We start from the raw sequence: 26,124 nt of genomic DNA, 5'->3' as shown, positions 1-26,124 counted from the left end.
CCTGAGAAATCCAGCTCTGAACTGTTCTTGCTGCTAAATGTTAGTTGGTACCTCCAGGTCCTTGGTCTTCCTTGATGACAGATTGGTGTAGCTTTGAAACATCCTCGAGTCGTATCTTAGCCCAGCCCTCTGAGTCACTTGACAGCTGCTACTATTGCCAGTTTCTCATCCCAAGAGAAGAAGTAGCTTTTGAAGGCTTGGAGCCCCAGTTCACAGTCTGGAAGTCTAAAAGGGTGAAAGGTAATTTTAATATGATTTATTAAATGTATTTAATGCTTAGTTCTTTTCATTCTATATTTCCCAGGGGACATATTAATTGAAAGTGTTTGTCATCCTGTAGCTTGAAGGGATGATGTTTGATTGATACATTTTCTCTGATTGTTAATACTCTACATTTCCTTTCCTTAAAGCTTTATCCAGTTTATCTGTCATTTCTGAAAACCTAGAATGTACTATAAGATGAGTTGATAGGAGCAGTGAGTAAAAGGATATAGTCTTCTCTTAGCTGCTCAATGGGTGCTAAAGCTTTGGATTTGGGGCACTTGTCTTTATTGAATGGTTGACCTTTAGTTGTGTTAAATCCAGCACATTCTTGAAATAATTACACAAATGGGTTACAGAACACTATATGTGATATAAAGATATGTAAAACATTATTAAAATATAAATTTGTATTTGTGCTTCACCAAAAACTGATCATATTGATGACAATAGTGAACTTTTGTTTCTTTGTCTTGGAAAACACAAAATCACCAGACTTATCACAATAGCACCTTTGGAATAACAATATGGATTTATAGTGTACTTACTCTATGTAGGTACATATACTCACTCACTGAATATTATTTCTAATCTCCAGAAGGTAGAGACTACTACCTCCAATTTACAGATAAGTAACTGAAGTTCAGAGGGAGATAATTTGTCCAAGATCTGAGTCCTGTGGCATTGAAACCAAAGCCTGCTGGAATTAACCAGACCAAATAAGTCTGAAATTCCTAAAGCTGAATGCAATAAGGGACAAATGTAAAATGCATGAGATGCCAGGACAACAGGAAAACCGGGACATATGATCACCTGAACTATAAAACATCATCTTGAATATATGTATGCTCCTGCCTGAATCTTTGCAAATAATAATATATAGGAAGGCTTGAGGAAGTGAAGAATAATTTTAGGGAGCATTTAGTAGAGGAACAATGTATGAGAAGATGGGTTTGCAGGGCTAATTTTGGGTAAATTTTTGAAGGTCCTAAGTACAAGCAAAGAAGTTTGAGCTTTATAGCATACTAACATCTGACAATGTTTGACAAGTGCTTCGCGCACATTATTTACACTTGACACTGAAAAAGGTTAGGTAACTGCCATGTAACTTTTTAGTAACTTTTAAAGTAACTTTTTAGTAACTTTTACTATTGGTAAACAGTAGAGGTCCTTGATTCTACAAAATCTGTACTTTTCCATATTACTTGCTAGCTTCTAAAATATGCAGTCCTGCGGTGGGTGTTGTGGGCAGTGAGTTAAGATGGTGCTTGGGATGCCTGCCTCCCATTCCAGAATGCCTGGGATTGAATCCCACCCCTCTTTCTTTTCCTGCTTCCTGTTAATGCACATCCTGGGAAGCTCAGATATTTGGGTTTCTGTAACCTACATGAGAGATCTGGATGGAATTCCTGGCTCTTGACTTCAGCCTGGCCCGTCTCTGACTCCTACAGGCATTTGGAAACTAACCCAGCAGATGGAAGGCCTGCCCCCTCCCCCTCTCAAATAAATAAATAAATAAATGAACTTTAAAATAAAATATGCAGTCCTTCAGGATTACAAATTCCCTTCAGAAGCCACCGATAAAAAGAAAACTATGTGGGGCTGGCACTATGGCATAGTAGGCTAAACCTCTGCCTGTGGCACCAGCATCCCAAATGGGCACTGGTTTGTGTCCCAGCTGCTCCACTTCCAATCCAGCTCCCTGCTAATGGCCTGGGAAAGCAGTGGAGGATGGCCCAAGTGCTTGGGCCCCTGCACCCATGTCAAAGACCTGAATGAAAATCTTGGCTCCTGGCTCTGAATTGGCCCAGCTCCAGCCGTTGTGGCGATTTGGGGAGTGAACCAGCAGATGGAAGACCTTTCTCTCTGTCTCTTCCTCTCTCTGTAACTCTGCCTTTCAAATGAATAAATAATTTTTTTTTTAGAAAAAGCAAACTATGTCACATAAGAGAATAGCACACAGTCATCCATTATTCTGGTAACATGGGTTATTCTAGTTTTCTAGAGGAGAGCTAAGAACTAAGGAACAGATGTTAAGAACAAGAAAATGATTATTCATAACCTCTTCTTGATAATGAAAATGCTCAATACTTTATATAAAACTTAAAAAAATACAAAGAAGAAAACAAACCTATTAAACATTCTACAGCTAAAAGAAATTTTAACACTGTGGATGCATTTCCTTGAGTCTGTGGTGTACCCTAAAACTTGAATATCATTCCTTCCTCATGAATTGCATCCTAACAGTTCTAGTCAGTACCCCTAATCTTCTGAATGTATCCAAAGTCCACCCAGTTCCTCCCGTTCTCCACCAACACTAAGCCACCATCATTTCTCGCCTGGATTTCTGCACTGTCTCCCTAAACAGTCTCCTACCTTCTCTCTGGCAGTCCCTCTCTATGTTCATTGCCCATGTTGCAGCCAGAGTAGTTTTGTAAAATGCAAACTGCTTAAAGGCCTTGGATAGCTTCCAACTGCCCTCAAGATAATGTTCAAACCACTGACCACAGTTACCAAGGCCCTTTGCCTCCACGCTCCATCAGCTCTCTCCACACAGTGCTCACGCTCTCCTGTCCACTATGCTGATCTCCCTGCCCACACACTGTCTCTCACACCTGTGAGTGGTACTCACTTGGCTGGAACACTCTGCCCCAGGCTCTTTGCCTAACGGCTTTTTAGCTGTCACATTTCAGCTCATATTTGATTAGTTTATTCAGCTCATATTGATTATTTTAGTAAGATTATTTGTCCTCCTGCCTTTGCACAAGATTAAAGACTCCTGCTACAATCTCCAGTTCTCCCCCTGTGATGATAATGCTTACCTCACTGTATTATTATCTTTTTGTTTGTTTTTTTTTAAACTTTTATTTAATGAATATAAATTTCCAAAGTACAGCTTATGGATTACAATGGCTTCCTCCCCCCCATAACTTCCCTCCCACCCGCAACCCTCCCCTTTCCCACTCCCTCTCCCCTTCCATTCACATCAAGATTCATTTTCAATTCTCTTTATATACAGAAGATCAGTTTAGTATATATTAAGCAAAGATTTCAACAGTTTGCCCCCACATAGCAACACAAAGTGAAAAATACTGTTGGAGTACTAGTTATAGCATGAAATCACAATGTACAGCACATTATGGATAGAGATCCTAAATGATATTTTTTTAAAAATTGATTAATTTTCTATGCAATTTCCTTTTTTTTGGACAGGCAGAGTGGATAGTGAGAGAGAGAGACTGAGAAAGGTCTTCCTTTGCCGTTGGTTCACCCTCCAATGGCCGCTGCGGCCGGTGCACTATGCTGATCCGAAGCCAGGAGCCAGGTGCTTCTCCTGGTCTCCCATGCGGTTGCAGGGCCCAAGCACTTGGGCCATCCTCCACTGCCTTCCTGGGCCATAGCAGAGAGCTGGCCTGGAAGAGGGGCAACCGGGATAGAATCCGGCGCCCCAACGGGGACTAGAACCCGGTGTGCTGGCGCCGCAAGGTGGAGGATTAGCCTGTTAAGCCACGGCGCCAGCCAGCAATTTCCAATTTAACACCAAGTTTTTTTTTCATTTTCAATTATCTTTATATACAGAAGATCAATTCAGTATATACTAAGTAAAGATTTCATCAGTTTGCACCCACACAGAAACACAAGGTATAAAAATACTGTTTCAGTACTAGTTATAGCATTACTTCACATTGGACAACACATTAAGGACAGATCCCACATGGGACGTAAGTACACAGTGACTCCTGTTGTTGATTTAACAGTTTGACACTCTTGTTTATGGCGTCAGTAATCTCCCTAGGCTCTAGTCATGAATTGCCAAGGCTATGGAAGCCTTTAGGGTTCGCCGACTTCGATTTTATTCCGACAGGGTCATAGTCAAAGTGGAAGTTCTCTCCTCCCTTCAGAGAAAGGTACCTCCTTCTTGGACTCCTTCACAAGATGGTGAAATGTGAAGGCAAGCTCTTTTTTTTTTTTTTTTTTTAAAAAGACTTGTTTATTTATTTGAGACACACATAGAAAGAGAGACAGAGAGAAAGATCTGCAATGAGCTGGTTCTCTCCCTACTTGCTCCAGGCCAAAGCCAGGAGCCAGGAATGGACCCAAGTACATGACCCATCATTTGCTGCCTCCCAGGCACATTGGCAGGAGCAGAAGCCAAGCAGCCAGAACTCAGGCATTCTGACGCTGATACCTGGGCTACTGGTTCCCAAGTAGTGGCTTAACCTGTTGTTCCAGAACCGTCACTCCAAGGCATAGTGTTCATCCCTTTTATTCATCACCCTATACCCAACATGCAGCATTATATTTGGCATAAGGTGGGCACTTAATTTACTCACCAAATGTTTGAGTATGGCGTACACATGCACATACCGATATATATCACAGGAAGTGCTTAATAAACTTTCATGATTTTCATGTACAAATGAATATTATTTGTGAACAATAGCAGATTCGTTTCTTCCTTTCTAGTTTTTACCTCTTCTAATTTTTTTCCTTGTCATACTTTGCAGCTTCCATACAATGTTGAATAGATGTGTAGATAGCATTTCACTTTTTAAAAGGGAAGACTGAACATTTCACATTAAGTATACTGTGCTATGTACATTTTTGACTGATACTGTTTATCATTTTAAGGAAATCTTCTCCTAGTCTTACTTTACCAAGTTTCTCTTTTTATAAATGATAAATAAATGTGAATTCTATTTAATGTATTTTCTGCTTCACTCAAGTCAATTCTTTAATCTGCTCATATGTTGAATCATATTCAATTGCCTAATATTAAAACATCCTTCCATTCTTGCAATTAGTAATTATATATTATTGTTTTACACATTGCAGAATATGATATATTAATATTTTATTTATCATGATTTAGTGTATATTTATGAGTAAAATCAGTCTATAATTTTCTTTTATACTGCTGTTTTTTTCTGGTTTGGATAATGAGAACATTTATAGTCTCATAAAATGAGTTAGGGAACTTTCTCTTCTCTATAAAATAGTATATATAATAAAGATGATACATTCTTAAATGTTTAGACTAAACATTATAAAAATATCTGGATCTACTGCAGATAGATATATATCTGTATATATGTGTAAATATATACATATACATATTTATATATACTGAACTGGTTTGTTGCTTTGCTCATCAGTGTCCTTATGATTGCTAAGATTCTTGGGGCTGGCGCTGTTGCATAGCAGGTAAAGCCACCACCTACAGTGTAAGCATCCCATATGGGTGCCGGTTCAAGTCATGGCTGCTCCACTTCTAATCCAGCTCTCTGCTATGGCCTGGGAAAGCAGTAGAGGATGGCCCAAGTCTTTGGGCCCCTGCACCCACATGGGAGACCCATAGAAGTTCCTGGCTCCTGGCTTTGGATTGGCCCAGCTCCTGCCATTGCAGCCATTTAGGGAGTAAACCACTGGATGGAAGATCTCTCTCTGCCTCTGTAACTCTGCTTTTCAAATAAACCTTTTTTTTTTTTAAAGATTTATTTATTTATTTAAAAAAGAAGATTTTTATACTTGGCTTTTACATTCCAAATCCAGTTTTCTACACTGTTAATTCATAGTTACTTTATTAAATATTTTTTGTTCTACCCTGCTCCTCTAATTCTATTTTTATCTCAACCTGCATCTTCACCTGTGGAGTTTTTGTTGTTATTGTCCATATTATACTATAAATATAATAGGTTTCTGAAATTGTTTGAGATAACAAATAAGTTGCTTTCCAAGGCTGACTTCCATTTCTTACATGGAAAATCTTCTTTTAAAGTATGCATACTTGTTCTGCACCAGCAGGCCCAGGATCTTTGTATTTTTTTGAACTTTCATATTCCCTGTATTGCTCTTTCAGTTTATTCCTTCAAAAATAATGAGATCTGCAAGGAACATATGTATACTCTATGTTAGAAAAATGCCTGAATACCTATTATCTTGATTAGGTATCCTTCTAGTATGCAACTTTCACTTAGGATCTTAGTAAGAGAGGCTTTTTTTTTTTTTTGACAGGCAGAGTGGACAGTGAGAGAGAGAGAGAGACAGAGAGAAAGGTCATCCTTTGCCGTTGGTTCACCCTCCAATGGCCGCTGTGGCTGGTGCACTGCGGCCGGCGCACCACGCTGATTCGAAGCCAGGAGCCAGGTGCTTCTCCTGGTCTCCCATGCGGTTGCAGGGCCCAAGGACTTGGGCCATCCTCCACTGCCTTCTCGGGCCATAGCAGAGAGCTGGCCTGGAAGAGGGGCAACCAGGACAGAATCCGGTGCCCTGACAGGGACTAGAACCTGATGTGCCGGCGCCGCAGGCGGAGGATTAACCTATTGAGCCACGGCGCCGGCCCAGTAAGAGAGGCTTTTTGCACAATGCTCATCACTTGCTACAGCCCTCAAAGAGGACAAGCCTGCACTGTTTCCTCAATCTTGTGAAGTCTGTCTTTAATTTTACCAATAGAAATTTCACAGAGATCCTTCCTGTGCTGACTGGTCAAGGCATAACAAAAAAAAAAAAAAAAAGAGAGATTGTTAATTAACTGGTTGTGACACTATAGCTGTGAGATTTAAGAAAACAAGTTTATCTCAAACACAAACTCCAACCGGTGGGTAATGGCTGCCTAGGGAACTTTGTTGAGACTGATTCTGAGGCTCTTTTGGGCACAGTGGGAAAATGTCTTTTGGTTAAATAGTTATGTCTTCTCGGGGCAGGGAAGTGAGGAGTGGCAGAATGAATTGCTGCCCCTTTCCTAATGACTGTCAACAGGTGTGACATAAGGTGTAAAGATCAAGAATAACTATGTTCCTAAATTTGTAGATATGAAATGCATAAAATTTGTGTACCTTAACTAAAATTAAAAATAAATAGTTTATATAAAAAATCAATAGGGAGCAATGATGAAAAGACTTTGGCTTCTTGGAAGCTTATACGTGACTCAGTTCCACATGACTCAGTGCTATCTACTAGTGGACTTCGATTATGAAGTATGTTTCCCAGATAACAGTCAGCTGAAGGTGGCCAAAATTCCAGAGATTGGTTGATTAGCTCCATGCCAGCTGTGTGACTAAGCAGTGAACTGCCTTAGCAATGATCTGTGTAGATGTGAACGCACCTAACTGCACAGCCATATCCAAACTGAGTCTGCGTAAGCCTTAGAAGCAGCATCTATTGCTAGATCTGGTTAGGATCTCTGCCCCTCACCCTCCCATCTGCACCTACCAAAAAAACAAAATGTCCTTTAGGGAGCTTAGCCTTCATCATTCCATGCAGTAAAGGTGAGGCTATCATAGCACAAGGTTGGAAAGTGAGCCTGGCCTGCCCATTCTTAGGTCAGAGAGTGGTCCCCAAATGGGTATGTAACCTAGGCTCGAACTAAAAGTCAATTTGTTTTTAAGGATTTATTTATTTATTTGAAAGGCTGTGTGTGTGTGTCTTGTGTGTGTGTGTGAGAGAGAGAGAGTGAGAGAGAGAGAGAGAGTGAAAACTTTACATCTGATGATTCACTCTCCAAATCTGCAGCAGCCAGGGCTGGGCCAGGCTGAAACCAGGAGCCAGGAACTCCATCCAGGTCTCCCACATTGGTGGCAGGGACTCAGGCACTTGGACCATCATTTGCTGCCTTCCCAGACATGCTAGCAGGAAACAGAGCAACTTGGACTCAAATAGGCATTCCCTTATGGGATGTTGGAGTCACAAGTGACAGCTTAACCTGCTGTGTCACAACACTCACCCTGGAATTAGGAGTCTTTGTCTTAGATTTTATACATAAGCACTTGAAGGAAACCACTTTGACCTGGAATTGTGAACTGGGATGGTAGGAGCCTGGAGCCCTTTGATGCCCCATCATCAAGAAGATACCCAAAGGCACTCAGAGACAAGGAACATGTTGGAGGCAAGAGCAAAGGCAAGAGAGAGGCCAAGGCACAGAAAGAGAGGGGGGATACCTGCTTACATCATTGGTTTCTTGAGCCTTTTGAGATGTTTTCAACCCCTGAATTTTGTGAGCTAATAAATCCATTTTTAAAATTTATTTATTTGAGAGGGAGAGAGAAATCTCCCATTTACTGGCTCACTCCCAAAACTTCCACATGGGCCAGAGCTGGATCAGGCCGAAGTCAGGAGCCCAGACCTCAGCTAGAGTCTCCCATGTGGCTGGTTGGAACTCAAGTACTTGAGCCATCATCTGCTGCCTCCCAGGGTGCACATTAGCAGGAGGCTGGAATCAGGAGTGAAACTGTGACTTGAACGCAGTTACTCTGATACAGAAGAGAGGCATCTCAAACAGCATTTTAACCACTAGAGCAAATGTCTGCCCCAGTAAATATATTTTGAATTGAACTATTTTTACTTGGGCTATCTTATGACAAAGAGAGTCTTGATAAATACAGTGGTAACTCCTTTCATTAAATGACAGTGTTGGTTTGTCTCTCCAGTTTAGAAGGGATTAATGAACAAAGTCTTCATTGACTCTGTCATCACTGCCTTTGAGCCTCTCCAGAAGCTCCAAGGCACTCAGTCATGTGGCCCACAGGGAATGGATGTCAGAGAACAAATGAATTGAGAGAGGAGCAGGAAGTGCTGGCAGTACTTGTGGCTAAGAAGGGAATTCTTCGGCAGTATAAGGTGGCTATCTGCCCATTTGCTATTCTACCTTCTCTAACTGAAGCTGGAGGAAGACTGTGGCAGGATCTAAGGTTTTTTTTTGGATCATTATAGCTCTCCCTGTTTCTTTAATGCAAAAGGCAAGGGTGTTCACAACATAGAAATTTTATTTTTCAGTTCAAGCCATCAAAGATCCAGTTTTTCGGAATTTAATTTATGGCTCTTTTTCAGTCGATCATGGTCTTCTGGGGGCTCTCGTGAATGATTAATTGGAAAGCAAAGAAAGATGAATGGGATGCTGTTGGTTTGCAACAGTAACAATGTGGAAATCCCCAAATACATACATTTTGCTGGTCTGGGAAGGATTCAGAGAGGACTAGAGCTTTTGCACTGCATAGGATGGCCTGAGGCAGCTGGGAGATAGCCCAGAGATCCTGGTGAAGGGTTCCAAAACAAGGAAAGGAGTGGGTGGTGCTGGAGACAAACTTAAAACAGTTTCATGACTTTGCCCGCAGCCTGCCCTGACTGGCTTAAGCTTGTTAACTAAAACATTATTCCGATTTCTTTCTCTTACCTATTTTGAACGATGACAGCATTGTTGATATGATGCATTTACAATATTTAACCACAAATGGCACCAATTAGTCATTTCATAAAGTTCAGTGTGCACCAGTCTCATCTCTTATCTCAGTTATATGGGGCTGGTTGCAGAAGATGGGAGTAGTAAAATATGTGTCTCTAGCCTGAAGAAAAGTTGTCAACAAATCAGCTCTTCATTTAAGTTGAGGTGACAAGTAGGAATGATTTATTCCAACTAAAGCATTCTTGGCTGCATATGACTTTAGAAAGATAATACAATTTGTTCATGTTCATATGTTCATCAGTGTCTCAACTTCTGGACTCGGCAGCTTTTCAGAGGCAAAAATTTCCCTCTTCTTTATGCCCTTCCTTAACAGATGAAAATGCAAAATGTTGTAACAGATCAATCTCTATAATTTATCTGCTTCTTTGACCAATAACATCAATATAACTTTAGAGCATTGTAAAGAGGATAGGATTAAATTAGGCATTGACAAGAGAGATGGAGGAAGCTATAGTGGTATTCATGGCCTAATTACAGAAGATTTAAGAATCAAAATTGTCTACAACTGTAAAGAGTCTGAGATTTAACCTAAATTCATCCTAAAAAGTTAACCTGCCACAGTTTTGTGGATGCTGGTATACGATATGAGACTCCTGTGGTTAGAGACAAAAGCTAATTTGTGACACCCTAATAGCAGTAGCTACAACTATCAGCGTTTTTTTGCACTGGTTCCCTGACCCCAGTTCCCATGAGGTGAGGTGAAGAGGACTGCATGACACCTAAACACAAAGTGGATTGCGGGACAGGAAAGGAACTCTGTGCTTCAGGAATTCAAATATTTTCTAAGGGACAGTGTCCTTTGCTCTAAAGGGAAACACTTCTTATATCTTCCAAAGCTATTCACTAAGCAAACATCTTTGAAAATATTGTCGAGAAAAAGGAAGGGTAATCAGTCCCTTGCTTGCAAGATGTACAGGAACATGAGATGACTGGTGAAAAAAACTGCTCCTGACAATGTGCATCCTCACTTCCATTCTGTACATTAGTTTCCCAAGTCTGTCATAACAGATCCTCACAGACTGTGTGGGTTAAAACAACATAAACTCATTTTTATGCAGTTCTGGAGGCACGGAATCTGTTGGCATGGCCATATTTCCCCAAAGGCTCCCGGGGAGAATCTTTCCTTTCCCCTTCCAGTTTTCTGGTCACCATAGGTATGTCTTGGCTATGGCTACATCACTCCAATCTCTGCCTCTCCACACAACTTTCTCTTTTCTCCTGTATCCCACTTCCACGTGTTTCTTATAAGAACAGTATTTATTAGATTTAGAGCCTACCCAGATAATGCAGGATGATCTCATCTTAAGATCCTTAATCAATCTGAAAAGACCCTTTCTTTCTAAATGAGGTCATAGTCACCAGATCTGGGAGTTAATACCCAGTAAAATTTCTCATGAATACCTGACTACATCAGCCACACTGATTAATCTGATTGACAAAGGTTAAAAACAAATCCATTCAAACTGTCCCCGTTAGACTTTAATTAAAACTACTATTAACAAGACTCTAAGCACCAAAACGAGGCCAATTTGCAGTGTTGAACTCAATCATGTGCACTTCCGAAGAGTTCCAGGCTCAAGTTGAAACACATCCTATAAAGAATAAGGGACAACATTGAACTCCAGGTGGCTTTCTCTTGGTTTTGACCTTTCCACTTGGCTGCAGGCATTACTCCAGATAGAGGAGGATTAACAGCAGTTTCACAAGGAGGAAGTCTTGGGGGATTTCTATCATCCATAACAATCCTAGCCAGTGGATTGAAGTTATGTGAATGGCCCCCAGGGCTGAAATTTTGTTTCCTTCAACATCCAAAACTCTTTTATGACCACACCTAGTGTGCATGCCACTGTGGTTCCAGAAGGAAGGCAGGTTAATGCATGGGGTTCACAGAAAAATTAGTTTCTTGCTTCTGCACTGCAAAAGAAACACTCAGCAAGGTGAAGAGGCAACTGACAGAATGGGAGAAATTATTTGCAAACTATGCAACTGGCAGAGGATTAATAACCAGAATTTATAAAGAAATCAAGAAACTCAACAACAACAAAACAATGCAGTTAAGAAATGGACAAAGGACTAAACCAGGCATTTTTCAAAAGAGGAAATCCAAATGGCTGACAGACACATGAAAAAATGCTCAGGATCACTAACAGTCAGGGAAATGAAGATCAAAACTACAATGAGGTTTCACCTCACCCCCACGAGAATGCCTTTCATACAGAAATCAACAAACAACAAATGCTGGCAAGGAAGTAGGGGAAAAGGTACCCTAATCCACTGATAGTGGGAATGCAAACTGGTAAAGCCACTATGTAAGACAGACGGAGATACCTCAGAAATCTGAATGTAGACCTACCATACGACCCAGCCATCCCACTCCTGGGAATTTACACAAGGGAAAGGAAATCAGCAAATGAAAGAGTTATCTATGCACCCATGTTTATTGTATCTTAATTTACATTATCTAAGATATAAAATCAATCCAAATACCCATCAACTGAAGACTAGATAATTATGGGCTATATGGAATACTACACAGCAATAAAAAAAAATTCTGTCATTTGCAACAAAATAGATGAAACGAAAATATCATACTTGGTGAAATAAGTCAGTCCCAAAAGGACAAATAACATATGTTCTCCCTGACCTGTGATAACTAATAGAGCACCTAAAAGGTAATCTATGGAAGTGAAATGGACACTTTGAGAAGCAATGACTTTCAATAGCCCTTGTTTTGACTATTGAGGAAGTTTCTTTTTCCCATACTATTTGTTGAACTATTAGCATAGAGTTAATCACATGTTTATAAAGTTAGTTGAAAATAGAGCTTATGCTGGGGCTGCAGCTCACTTGGCTAATCCTCCGCCTGCGGCACCGGCACCCCGGGTTCTAGTCCCAGTAGGGGTGCTGGATTCTGTCCTGGTTGCTCCTCTTCTAGTCTAGCTCTCTGCTGTGGCCCGGGAGTGCAGTGGAGGATGGCCCAAGTGCTTGGGCCCTGCACCCGCATGGGAGACCAGGATAAGCACCTGGCTCCTGGCTTCAGATCAGTGCGATACGCCGGCCATAGCAGCCACTTAGGGAGTGAACCAATGGAAGGAAGACCTTTGTCTCTCTCTCTCACTGTCTAACTGTGCCTGTCAAAAAAAGAAAGAAAGAAAGAAAGAAAGAAAGAAAGAAAGAAAGAAAGAAAGAAAGAAAGAAAGAAAGGAAGGAAGGAAATAGAGCTTAGTAAAAAATAAGAATGGGAATAGAAGAGGGAAGAGGAGGAAGTGTGGGAGAGTGGGTGGGAGAGTGGGTATGGTGGGAAGAATCACTATGTTCCTAAAGTTGTAATTATGAAATGTATGAAGTTTGTATTCCTTAAATAAAAGGTTTCTGGGGGGAAAATTACAGTTTCTTTCTTTTTTTTTTCTTCTTAAAACCCTTTTACAAAATACACTGGATAGTAGCAAGGGAAAGAAGGTAAGATTTTTGGAAAATTTTATAAGCAGTTACTGCAGCAGGATGAAGCCGGGGTGGTTCACAATGAGGCCAGCACTATAAATGGCTGCAGTGATTATTCAATACAGCTGATTTCAAAATGCAAGATCATGGAGCATTTTAAATGTCATCTTGTTTATGATTCTGAGTTGTCCTCTGACTTGGCACTTATTTCTTCATCCCTCATCTATAATTATATTGCAGGGATTCCTAAAAAAATGATAGTTAGATGCCACAGTGTAGGTAAAAATGCCCTAACTGAATTCATGTTGCCAAGCCCCAAGGCCTTGTCCATGCTTGTCAAGGAGGGGCTAACCTTCTCTCTTTTCGTACAACACATATGATTTTTGAGATGCACAAAGTGCTGGAGAAAGAAATGATTGTTTAGAACTGTTGGTGTTTCTCCAGTGAAATTTACATCAGTTTGGAGACCACAGGTTGACAATGCCTCAAATGTGTTCTGTTGATGGACTTGTAGGCATTAGGGTTTTCAACAGGAGTAGAACAATCATGTCTAGTGCTTGTTTTTTGAGATTGACTGCCCTTTTTGTCCATACCAGTAGCTGGTTGTCATTTATTTGTTCCATGGAATGGCTAAGTGATGCCTATAAGAATGGAAGTGTGAAAGACATCCAGAGGTGTTGTCAAGTCTGTTGCATGGGATGGCAATAACTGGGGCTATCCCATCTACTTTCAGTATACTTCTTGATAAGGTTAAGTGGAATGGAGATCAAATCCTGATCAGAATTGGCTGGAGGTGAGGTGGAAGGTTCAGAAGTCGGTTAAATGTAAAGCTGTTAATGCACTAGGACATTTGTGGGTGAGATTTTAGAGTGGGGCTGGCGCTGTGGCATAGCAGGTAAAGCTGCAGCCTGCAGTGCCAGCATCCCATATGGGTGCCGGTTCGAGTCCCAGCTGCTCCACTTCTGATCTGGCTCTCTGCTATGGCTTGGGAAAGCAGTAGAAGATGGCCTAAGTCCTTGGACTCCTGCACCCATGTGGAAGACCTTGAAGAGGCTCCTACCTCCTGGCTTTGGCTGGGCCCAGCTCCGGCCATTGTGTCTATTTGGGGAGTGAACCAGAGGATGGAAGACTATTCTCTTTCTCTCTCTCTCTCTTTCTCTCTCTCTGCCTCTGCCTCTCTGTAACTCTGCCTTTTAAATAAATAAATAAATCTTTAACAAAAGATTTTAGAGTGATTAAAAAAAATCATGAATGTTCTTCCCTCCTCCTACTTTTTCTGAAGTGCGATATTCCTTTTGCATGTCCCACCACCACTAAAATCATATGTCCATTCTAGTAGTTACAGCTTCTTTCTAGTTATCTCTTACTTGCACCCAGACTCTGTCTAGATATGTTAGGTTCAAGTGACAGAAAAGCATTTTTATAGAGCTTATTGAGACCCATTATTTCCTCCATTTAGACCCAGGTGGGCCAGCACAGGGAGATTCAGTGAACAATGGGCTCTATGACCCTTATCCTGGCCATCCAGGACATGTCAACTAAATAAGGGAAAACAGAATTTCCATTTTAGACAGGTTTCCACCAAGACAGTATACAAGCCAGGACTGCTTAGGGCTGCTCTCAGAGAAAAGACAGACACATTTTTGCAAAATAAACAAAAATTTCCCTTCATTTTTATCAAAATAATAACTAGGAAAGATCTGAGCAAAGTCCATCACTTTCTGGGGACAGCCATATCGTGTGACCAAATTGTCTTAGACACATATGGAAACCTAGACAAAGTTAGGGAGGTTGAGTCACAAATGTTTTTGAGTGCATTTTTGAAGAGGCCATTCCAATGGTCAGTATCAAATGCCTGTGGATTGCATGACTCACAGAAGAACTGTTGAATGCCTTGGCTATTAGTGCTTTGTTGACCAGCTTTTGTGATAAAAGGTGCACCATTGTCAGACTGCAAGTCATCCAGAAAGCCAAAAGCTCTTCACAGACAAGTTTGAAAGGCTGCATTGATGTGGCTAGAGTCAGCTGTTCAGATTTCAATAGCAAATCTGGAACCTTAAAAAGTGTCAACAATGATAAGCATCATCAAGAGCCTCTGGAAAGGGTCAAAGGTTCAGTTTACCCCATCTGCTAGGAGTTTACAAGAGCAACACTTCATGCAATGTGGCCTCCAGCACAGCAAGACAAATGGGCCAACTATGACAGGGTCACAAGTCTGGCATATAGTGGTAGCCTCTCCATCAGAAACAGTCCTTTACTTTGTGCCAAAGCTATGGTGGTGGTCTCAGACATGTGTTTCCACGTCCACTATGATGATGGATTGAGGCATCATTGTTGGCATTCTAGGTGGTACAGACTCAGTGGGCAGCTTGATTCCAGTTGGTCTCAGACAAGGAAAGGTCCCTTAATGTGGATACCTATGTAAATGATACAGGTAGTTCAATCAGCAGCCACAATTTGTTTCTAATATTCACAGTTCATAGCCTCCAAATTAGTTGTCTTTATAGTTTTCAAAGTGGCATGTAGGCCACTAACAATAGCCTGAGAATAAGTAAAAATTTAATTTGGTGTTTCCACCAAGATAAGTACTGACATTGAGGGACAGTAGGTTAAGCATCTGCCTGCAGTGCTGACATCCCATATAGGTGCCAGTCCAAGAGCCAGCTGCTCCACTTCCAATCCAGCTTCCTGCTGATGGCCTGGGAAAGCAGCAGAGGATGACCCAAGTCCTTGGGCCTCTGTACCCATGTGGGAGACCCAGAAGAAGGTCCTGGCTCCTGGCTCCTGGCTTTGGCCTGGCCCAGTTCTGATCATTGTGGCTATTTGGTGAGTGAACCAGTGGATGGAAGGCCTCTCTCTCTCTTTCTCCCTCTCTCTATGTAACTCTGCCTCTCGAGTAAATAAATGAATCTTAAAAAAAACAAAAACAAAAAACTGTAAGCCGCCTCCAGTTCCTATTATTCTTTTTCATTGGACATATAAAACTGTATTGTTGACGTATTACATCTTATGAAATCCCTGTTTAAATTATTAATTTTTTATTTGTGAGGCAAAGAGAAAGAGAGAGATGCAGATATGAAGAGAGAGAGAGAGAGAGAGGAGAGAGAGAGGCAGACAGACAAATTGACAGATGGAGAGAGTGCTTATCTGCTGGTTGACTAGAAATGCCCACAATGGCTGGGGGCTAGAATGAAACAAAGCCAGCAATGGGAATTCAATCCAGGTCTCCCATGTAGGTGGCAGGTACCCAACTATGAGTCAGCACCTGCTGCCTCATAGGGTTTGCACAGGCGGGAGTCTGGAATTGAGAGCCAGAGCTGGGTAACAAACCCAGGTGCTCTAACATGGGATGCAATCTTCTTAACTGCTAAGCCAAACTCCTGCCCAGACTTTAAATTCTTAATCAGGGCTTTTCTCCCCCTGAGATTCTATACTGTTTCTGTTGGACCTTCCAGGAGCGGACAGGGAGGGAGACTGAGGAGCAGTGTATAGCTTCCACTAGCACATCTCTAAATGTTACTCTTATCAACTAGGAAAATTCCCTGTGGACGTTATGTGTTGCTGTGGATTCGTTCTGAGAGGAGGAGCGCAGTGGGGGCAAGAGGCACAGAGCCACCACACAGACCCCAGGAGTCAGGTGAAAGCGGGCCAGAGGCGAGCAGCCCACAGACTCGTTTATTTCAGTTGGTACAGCAGCTTAAATAGCCAAGGAAGCCAATCTGGTCAAGGGGCAGTCTATGCCCTAACCAATCACAGCCTGTTGCCAGGCAGTTTCTGAAGACATCCAATCACAGCCTGTTGCCAGGCAGCTTCCTTTGCCAGCGGCCATTTTGGCATGGCCTTCTCATTCCACCACAGTTATGAATATTTATAACAAAAGCAGATAAAACATCAATAGCAATTTCATGTTCAGCTATGAAATCCACAAAAAAATGTACATGATATTTGATTAAAGGGTCCTGGCAGAAGACCACATTAGATTCTCTTTCCTACTGCAAACTTTCCCAAAATTCCATCAGCTAAATTGAGAGCCAACTTTTCCCATTGGATCAGCGAGGATATTGACTTGGGCAATCATCTCCAGCAGAACCGTAAAATTGTATGTCGCTGTCTCTTTCTGGCATCGAGATGTCCAAGTGAGGATGTGGCAGGTCCACGGGTGTGAAATGCCAGATTTCCCTGGGTCTTCCAGTAGATGTGATGATCAACTGTGCTGAAAACATAGGAGCCAAAAATCTGTATATCATGTCTGTGAAGGGGACCAAGGGATGGCTGAACAGACTTCCTGCCACTGGTGTAGGTGACAGGGTTGATGGCCGCAGTCAAGAAAGGCAAGCCAGAGTTCAGAAAGAAGGTACATCTAGCAGTGGTATTTCAACAGCAATCTTTTCGGAGAAAAGATAGCATGTTTCTATATTTTGAAGATAATGCAGGGGTCATAGCAAACATCAATGTGAGCTGAAAGGTTCTGCCATCACTGAACCAGCTGCAGAGGAGTGTGCAGACTTGTGGCCCAAATTGCATCCAACTCAGGCTGCATTGCATGATCCTCCAGTGTATTTGAAAAAAGATAAATAACCTGGCCAGTGCCGTGGCTTAACAGGCTAATCCTCCGCCTTACGGCACCGGCACACCGGGTTCTAGTCCCGGTCGGGGCGCTGGATTCTGTCCCAGTTGCCTTTCCAGGCCAGCTCTCTGCTATGGCCCGAGAAGGCAGTGGAGGATGGCCCAAGTCCTTGGGCCCTGCACCCCATGGGAGACCAGGAGGAAGCACCTGGCTCCTGGCTTCAGCGCGATGAGCCGGCCGCAGCGGCCATTGGAGGATGAACCAACGGCAAAGGAAGACCTTTCTCTCTGTCTCTGTCTCTGTCTCTATCTGTCTGTCTGTCTCTCTCACTATCCACTCTGCCTGTCAAAAAAAAAAAAAAAAAGAAAAAAGAAAAAAGATAAATAACCCATTAAAAGTATTTGCTCCCCCCAAAAAAGTTGTATGTCCCCCCTTCCTACTAAATATCCAGCATGCGTGGGTGGATAAGTATGGTTTCTGATCCCTTATGGACAGGGAGAACTCAGCTTCACCTCTGTTTTTCCTCTTAACAGAGTTCGGGTAGGGTAGAAGAAAAGGGAAGAATCAGACCTGAAGGTAGAGAGTAGCTCTAGCAACTAAAAAGGCTTTGATTCAGTTTCAACAGTATGGCTCACTGCTAAGCCAATGCATTACCATTGTTTTGGGTCCCCAAAATGCTCTATGTGGGGACTTCACAATGTTTGTGGGAAAATTGAATGAATGATGAGTTAATCTGGTACAAACTAACATACAAGTAGTCTTCAAAAGATTCGTAGAAAATGCATAGTATAAAAAAAACTCTCAGTGGATTTTAAAATATTTTTAATCCAAAATAAACTCGGTTTTTAATTCCACTTCCCACAAATTTCCTGAAGTACTCTCATATATTGGTTGGCAGTGTCCTCATGATTGATACTGTTTCTTGCAAAAGGGGGAAGAAACTTCTGCCCACCCAGGACAAATTTTGGTATCAGCTTTTACAGTTGGGTGTACCCAAGGTTATTGCCAGCTAGTCAGGGAAGTCCTCCATCTAGAGAGTAATTAGCAATGTTCGTGGCAGCACTGGGCAGCTGTCTTTGAACTTATTTCCTATTATTTAGCCTAAAACCACATATCCAATTCCTCTTTATTGACAGGTAATAAAGTAGACCATTTATCATATTGTTGTCTATAAAATTCAGTTAGCATGCTTCCTGTTATCTCCCATGGACTTCCCTCAAATCCGATTAGCTAACTCACAATTCCTTCCTACTGAAGAGTCACATTCTGTGGTGATTATCCCATCCTCATCACCAATATCACCAAGAACTATGAAGGGTCTGAGACTTTGCCTTGCTTTCAAGTAATAAGGTAGCCTGATATAATTTCATGGATGCTGTAAGAAGACATGAGACTCCTGAGTTAGAGGCAAAAGACAATTTGTTAATTATAGCAGCAGAAATAGCTTGAGAATCAGCATTTTTACCACCGGTTCCCTGAGCCCTAATTCCTACAGAGTGACACAAAAAGGTCCTGATTTCACTGCATACCCTGTGGATTGTGTAGTGAGCTGAGAAAACGACATATTTCTAAATGAGCAACAAGCATGTCTACCCTTTTCTCTGAGAGGAGAAACTCCAGCTTCCAGGGCTATTCAGTAAACAAGCCTCCCTGAAGAGAGAATCCAGAACAAGGAGCAGTCAGTGCCTTGCTTACAAGACGTGCAGTTACTTAAGGAGCTATGAGAACTGACTTTCAGATACTCATGTTGTCATTTGATGAAATATTCTTCCAGGTATTCACATTTATTTTTGAAATGACTGCATAAAACATTAAAGAGAACGCAAAAAAAAAAATTTGCTATCAAAATCATTAGTAGAGAATATCAAACATTCATCTCCAGGATAAGTCTGAGATGGATAATAATGGTAAAGTATCTCTGCTAATATTTTACCTAGGAAATAGCAGAGGCTGGAGGTGTTGCTGTTAAGATATACACCTCCCACATTCGAGTTCTTGACTTTGTGTTCTGTCTCTGGCTCCTGATTCTAGCTGTCTGCCAGTGCAGAGCCTGGGAGGCGGCAGGTGATGGCTCAAGTAGTTGGGTCCCTGCCACTCATGTGGGAGGCTTGGATTGAGTTTCCAGCTCCTGGTTTTGACCTAGCTCAGTCCCAGTCATTGTGGACATTTGGAGAGTGAACCAGCAGATAGGAACTATGTCTGCCTCTCAAATAATAAAAAATAGCAGAGAAATGTCTTTTTAAAAAATTCGGGGGGTATATTGTAGATTCACATATAGCTGTAAGAAATAATAATAGAAAGACCCTCAGTTTCTCCAAAAATAACATCTTATGAAACTACAATATAATATAAACCAGGATGTTGATATTGATACACTAAAGATACAGCACATTTCGGTCATGACCAGGATTCTGTTTGTTGCCTTTTTATAGCCAGTACCATCTTTTCAGCTTTCTCAGTTTTCTTTAAATATACTTTCTTGGTCAAACCAAACTTTTCATTTAAAGAATCTAACTTTCCTATATTAAGGTAAATCAATACTTTAGTTTATTAGACTGTTTGCCACAGATCAGATGGGATGGTTTATACTTACAACGAGAAAATTTCTATATAATTTTTGCAAATATAAATAAACTAGATTATTATATGAGTAGAACATTGGGAATATACAGTAACAAAGAAGTGTGGGGGGTAGAAATCCCATTATTTTGGCCTTTTAATCTTTTTTTGTGTATTTCTTTTCTATCTTCTTTGCTCAGAGAGATAAAGATGATAGAGAAACTGTACATATCTGAATATTAACATTTTGTTATATTCTTGAAAGCAACATTAGTAAAGGAACACCCTTTTTTTCTTACCTTTGCACAACAGTAAGATAGATTGGTGTGGGAGGTTTTAGGTATTTGTCAGATCTCCAAGTCTCTAAAACATCACAGTTACCTTACATGGAAGGCATAGGGATGGATTCATCAGCGGGCAGATGGCCAGGGGCTTGTGCAGGAACAGAAAGAGGAGTCTGTTGGCTTCTTGGTTTGGCCAGCAGCTAGAAGGATACGGGGAACTGAGAAGGTGGTTACCCCCCAGAGCATTTTCAACAGCCACTATTTATGATACAAGAATGTCAGAAGCAACAGTGTGAATATGTAACCATCTCCCCAGAGGTCAGAGCATGAGTCACTGTGCTTGAGTCAGGGGGTGGCCTTCTTTTACACTCACCCTCAATCATCAACCAAAGACATTCCTCCTCTGGAATAAGGACACCCCTCCTCCCTCAAAGCCAGGCCCTAGTTACAGATCTGGTGTGGACAGGGAGAGATCTGCCAACAGTAGTCCAAATGCCAGTGGACTGACTGGTCAATGCTTAGTCTTCCAAGTGAAACCATAACTACCTCCCATTCTCAAAATAGGACTTATAAATGCAATTATTTATGTGTGATCCTTTTACACATGGTTTCATGAATTGTATTCATGCTAATCAATATTTCCCATTAGATTTTGTTTCTCAGATTCTATTATAAGAAAAATCCTTTTATATGGATGCTCTTATAAATAAATTATTGGCATGAAAAAAAATCTTGTGGACCACAATATCTCCTCAAGGGTAAAACTGTTTATTCCTTCATGAAAATATGTTTCTCTTTTTTATTTTAAGAATGCTATCTTTCATTTCAATCATGTGAGGCGGTGGATCAATTAAGTGCCAAGATAAGGGATATGGCTTCTAAAAATAAACACAATACATTTGATATTTTAGAGATAATTACATGAGATTTTATTCAAAAGCTCCATATATAACTATGTGACCTTACAGAAATCTACATAAACACCAACTTCATCATTCATGAAGTGGGAATGATTCATGCCAGCATCACAGAGATTTCTGGATTCAATAGTGGGGCTTTGTCTTGTGTGATGGTTCCAAAAGTCCCACAGATAGATGCCAACCAATGTCCTGTGTTAGCCTAGAGGAGTCTTGTTAGTGAGTCTCATGTTCACTTACTGGCCCTAGTCTGTGGTCAGGAAAAAGGGGTTAAAATGATGTTTCTGAACTAAATGTTACTGACCAGCTGGTGATTTGAGCCAAGTCTCAAACTCTTGCAGTTCCACTTAATATACAAAGCCAATGTGGAGGAGAATGGGATAGTAGCTAGACTAGCTCAGAGGCACTTAACCTTGATAGCACATTAGAATCACCTAGGGATATTTGAAAAAGCCTACTGCCTAGACCACACCTGAGACCAATTAAATCAGAATCTACAGGATTAAATCAGAGTCAATGATTTTTCAAACTCCCCAGGTAATTACACTGTTCAGCCAATGATTGCAAGCTACTTGACTAGATGTATAAGTCACCATTCAACTAAAAAACTCAATAATTCTACATGAAATGTTCGACAGCATTCTGAAAAATAAAACATTATTAATGTTATTTGTGATTATTGGTGCATAAAATTTCAATCCAAGGACCACAGCATTCTCCACAGGGTGAAGATGTTAGGGATGGAGACAGAAGGTCTAAGAAAAGACAGGATTCTTCATAGAGTTTGTGTCTTTTGAGAGCAGTTCTCACACGTGCTTCAAATATTATATCATCTCTGACAATTTCAACAGGGATCTATCATAAAAGTCCATAAGTAATTGTAGTTGCTGATGCTAGAAGTGTGACCTTGGGAAGTTAATCTCATCTTATTTTGCCTTGCTGTCATTTGGATATTGGACTAGATTACCTATCTCAGTAGTTCATTCTAGCTTTAACCTTTAGGAATTTAAGTGCAGTGTTTCATTCATGGTAAGAATTAAATGTTTGTGACAATAATACTTTTCTGGGGGAAGATATGGAAATGTGGGTGTAATTCCAGTATTTTTTCTTAAAGATTAATTTATTTATTTGAAAGGCAGAGTTTACAAAGAGGCAAAGGCAGAGGTAGAGAGATAAATAGTTCTTCCATCCATTGGTTCACTCCCCAAATGGCCCAATGGCCAGAGCTGGGCAGATTAGACGCCAGGAGCCAGGAGCTTCTTCTGGGTCTCCCATGCTGGTGCAGGGGCCCAAGGACTTGGGCCATCTTCTACTGCTTTCCCAGGCCATAGCAGAGAGCTGAATCAGAAGCGGAGCAGGTGGGACACCCATATGGGATGCTGGCATGCAGGCTTTACCTGCTATGCCACAGTGCTGGCCCTCGTAATTCAAGTATTTTAAATGAAAGTCTGAACCCTGTTGTAGGGGGAAGCATTTGGCATAGCAGTTAAGATGCCACTCAGGATGCTGCATCCCATATCAGAATACCTGGGTTTGAGTCTCAGCTCTGCTCTCCATTTCAGCTTTCCACTGATGTGAACCTGGGGCAGCAGCAGGTGATGGCTCAAGTACTTCAGTCCCTGCCATCCACATGGGAGACTTTCACTGGGTCCCAGCCCCAGCTGTTTCAGGCATTTCGAATGAAACATCCTATTGAATATATCTTTTCCTCTCTCCTATTCTCTCTCTCTGTTTCAAATAAATAAAACATAAAAAAGAGAACCCTACTGAATTAACTTCTGGGAAGAATACTCAAGAAAATATTTTATTTTGCACACTTAGAGAGGAATGTTTACAATTTTATTCAAAGTAGTCACAGAGAATTAGGTGTCATATATATGACTTTTTTTTTTTTTTTTGACAGGCAGAGCGGATAGTGAGAGAGAGAGACAGAGAGAAAGGTCTTCCTTTTTGCCGTTGGTTCACCCTCCAATGGCCGCCGCGGCTGGCGCATCATGCTGATCCGAAGCCAGGAGCCAGGTGCTTCTCCTGGTCTCCCATGGGGTGCAGGGCCCAAGCACTTGGGCCATCCTCCACTGCCTTCCCGGGCCATAGCAGAGAGCTGGCCTGGAAGAGGGGCAACCGGGATAGAATCCGGCGCCCCAACCGGGACTAGAACCCTGTGTGCCGGCGCCGCAAGGTGGAGGATTAGCCTGTTAAGCCACAGCGCCGGCCCATATATATGACTTTTTTAAAAAGGTCTATTTATTTGAAAGGCAGAGTTATAGAGAGAGGAAGAGAGAGAGAGAGAGAGAGAGAGATGTTCCATCTGCTGGTTTACTCCCCAAATGGCCACAATGGCCAGGACTGGGCCAAGCAGCAGCCAGGAGCCTGGTCTCCCGCATGGGTGGCAAGGGCCAAAGCACTTAGGCTCTCTTTTGCTGTTTTCCCAGGAGCATTAGCAGGAAGCTGGATCATAAGTAGAGCAGCTGGGACTAAAACTAGTGTTTACATGGAATGCCAGTGTTGCAGGCCCCAAATATAGGCTTTTATACTTAAAAATAATTATTTTTATAATCTAACCATAGGTGTTATGCTCTTTTTGCACTCATGATACTGGAAGTCTGTCTTTCTCTGTTTCTGTATCTCTGACTCCTTGCCTCTCAAATAAAATGAAAATAGCTAAAATTTAAAAGGAAGTCCTGCTTATTGAAAATTTATATTCACAACATAGGTAAGGATATACAATTAAATCATTTACAAGAATAATGAATTCATAAATTCCAATAAAACAATATCTACCAAGAGAAAACTATAGCTATAATTATAAAATTATAACCAGATTTGAGTTATTGCTTGAATGTTAACTAGGAAATGAATAGTTTTGAAGCCTGATTTCGTATGTATACATTTTAATAAATAGATCACAAAGATTCTATATTGATCAGAATTTTGAAACTTGATTTTTTTTTTGTAGAATGAACAGTTTCCACTGATTTTTCCTTTTAATTTCATGAATGTATGTCTGCATATTTCAATGAAGTTGAAAGTTTCTTTTCCTTTTTCTACATTGTTGTATATAGGGTATATTGTTGATGGTGAAATTTAAATAGATTATAGATGACTGTTCAAGATTTTACCCAAGGGGCTGCCGTTGTGGCATAGCAGGTAAAGCTGCCACCTGCGATGCTGGCATCCCATATGGGTGCTGGTTCAAGATACAGTTGCTCCACTTCTGATCCAGCTCCCTGTTAATATGTTTGGAAAATCAGTGGAAGATGGCCCAAGTTCTTGGGCCCTTGCACCCGTGTGGGAAACCCAGAAGAAGCTCCTGGCTCTTGGCTTTGGCCTAGCCCAGCCCCAGCTGTTGCAGATATTTGGGGAGTGAGCAGTGGATGGAAGATCTGTCTCTCCTTCACTCCCTCCCTTTCTCTCTCCCTCCCCCTATCTGTAACTCTGCCTTTCCAGTAAATAGTAAATAAACCTTTTTAAAAAAATTTTTAATGCAATCTAGAGGGAGATGAAGCTATCTGCACTGACTGATGAGGCTTTGGATTATATGTCACTAAGGAGTGGAAACGTGGTTTTTGTTGTGTTCTGTTTAGATAAACATACTTTTTAAAAAAGATGTAGGTGTGAACATAAGAGGTACACTGGAAGTTTTGTCCACCCATGATCTGAACCTTCTTTCTACATTTGGGAGATTCTGCACTGGATGAGTATGGAAAGGAGTAGAACTCTCCTTTTACTAAAAAAGAGTGAAAAGAGGAAAGATTAGAAAATCATCAGTATTCATTTTCCCATGCAACTAGAGAATGATCATGTGACCTTAGGAAAGCCGTAAGAGGCTTTCACCAAGAACACCGAATCAGGTGCAGGGATACAAAGAGAAGGAGACTGTGGAAAATCTTCTCTGCTGGCAGCACTGACAGCGACATTCAGTCTTCCAGGGTGATAGAGGCAGGAGTTCTGCTGTAGTATCAGGACATATTTCCCCCCTACTAAGGAACTACTACACAGTCATCCTTGGCATTTGTGGGGGATTGGTCCCAAGACCCTCCACAGATACCAAAATCTGGGGATGCTCAAGTTTTTTCTGTAAAATGACATAGTATTTGCAAATAACCTATGCACACCTCTTGAATACGTCAAGTCATCTCTACATTACATATCATACCTACCACAGTGTCAATGCTATAGTTGCTATGCTCTATTTAGGAAATAATGATAAGAAAGAAAATTCTGTACATGTTCAGTACAGATACAGTTTTCATTTTTCAAATATTTTCAACCCAACATTGGTTGAATTTACAGCTGCAGCATCCAGGGATGTGGAACCAATGGATCTAGAGAGCCAGATATATCCCTATGTATCTACCTATCATCTATCTATCTATTATCTATTCTCTTTCAGAAAATTTAAGATAGCTTATACACTCTGGCCTCAGAATCAGCCAATAAAGCATTCAGATCTGGCTAAAAAGCCCATTAAGAGTTTCTCAGGCATGGAAAGCCAAGACACTGTGGCAAAAAAAAAAAAAAAATGACCTAAATGAAAGATCTCTGTGAGATCCCAGTGGAAAGAACGGGCCATCAAAGAAAGAGGTACCTTTCTCTGAAGGGAGGAGAGAACTTCCACTTTGACTATGGCCTTGGCTAAACAAGCTCAGAGTTGGTGAACTCAGGAGGCTTCCATAGTCTTGGCAACTCATGACAAGAGCCTCGGGTGATTACTGATGTCATAAATAAGAGTGTCAATTGTTAAATCAACAATGGAAGTCACTGTGCACCTGCTCCCCACGTAGGATCTCTGTCCTTAATGTGTTGTACCATGTGAATTAACGGTAAAACTACTACTCAAAGAGTACTCTATACTTT

The 26,124-nt window shown here is 41.2% G+C and overlaps 1 long non-coding RNA gene, 1 other non-coding gene and 1 pseudogene across 3 annotated transcripts in view; 2 read left to right on the top strand and 1 right to left on the bottom strand.

The window, feature by feature from the left end:
- Positions 1-26,124, top strand: part of LOC133775167 (uncharacterized) — a 134,217-nt gene that overhangs the window by 28,561 nt on the left and 79,532 nt on the right. Inside the window, exon 3 of one of the 2 annotated variants that reach the window (XR_009868200.1) lies at positions 58-240. The exons of the other annotated variant lie outside the window; for it this stretch is intronic. This is a non-coding gene — a long non-coding RNA (uncharacterized LOC133775167). The remainder of the gene's footprint in view (positions 1-57; positions 241-26,124) is intronic. 2 annotated transcript variants of the gene reach the window in all.
- Positions 13,190-13,314, bottom strand: LOC133775516 (U6atac minor spliceosomal RNA). The gene has a single exon (XR_009868259.1). It is a non-coding gene; the product is annotated as a U6atac minor spliceosomal RNA (small nuclear RNA).
- On the top strand, positions 17,069-17,487 carry LOC133775165 (large ribosomal subunit protein uL14-like; annotated as a pseudogene).

Source organism: Lepus europaeus, chromosome 16 (assembly GCF_033115175.1).
Source record: "Lepus europaeus isolate LE1 chromosome 16, mLepTim1.pri, whole genome shotgun sequence".
In the NCBI taxonomy this organism is placed as follows: Eukaryota; Metazoa; Chordata; class Mammalia; order Lagomorpha; family Leporidae; genus Lepus; species Lepus europaeus.
This window is presented reverse-complemented; position numbering and strand designations above follow the sequence as displayed.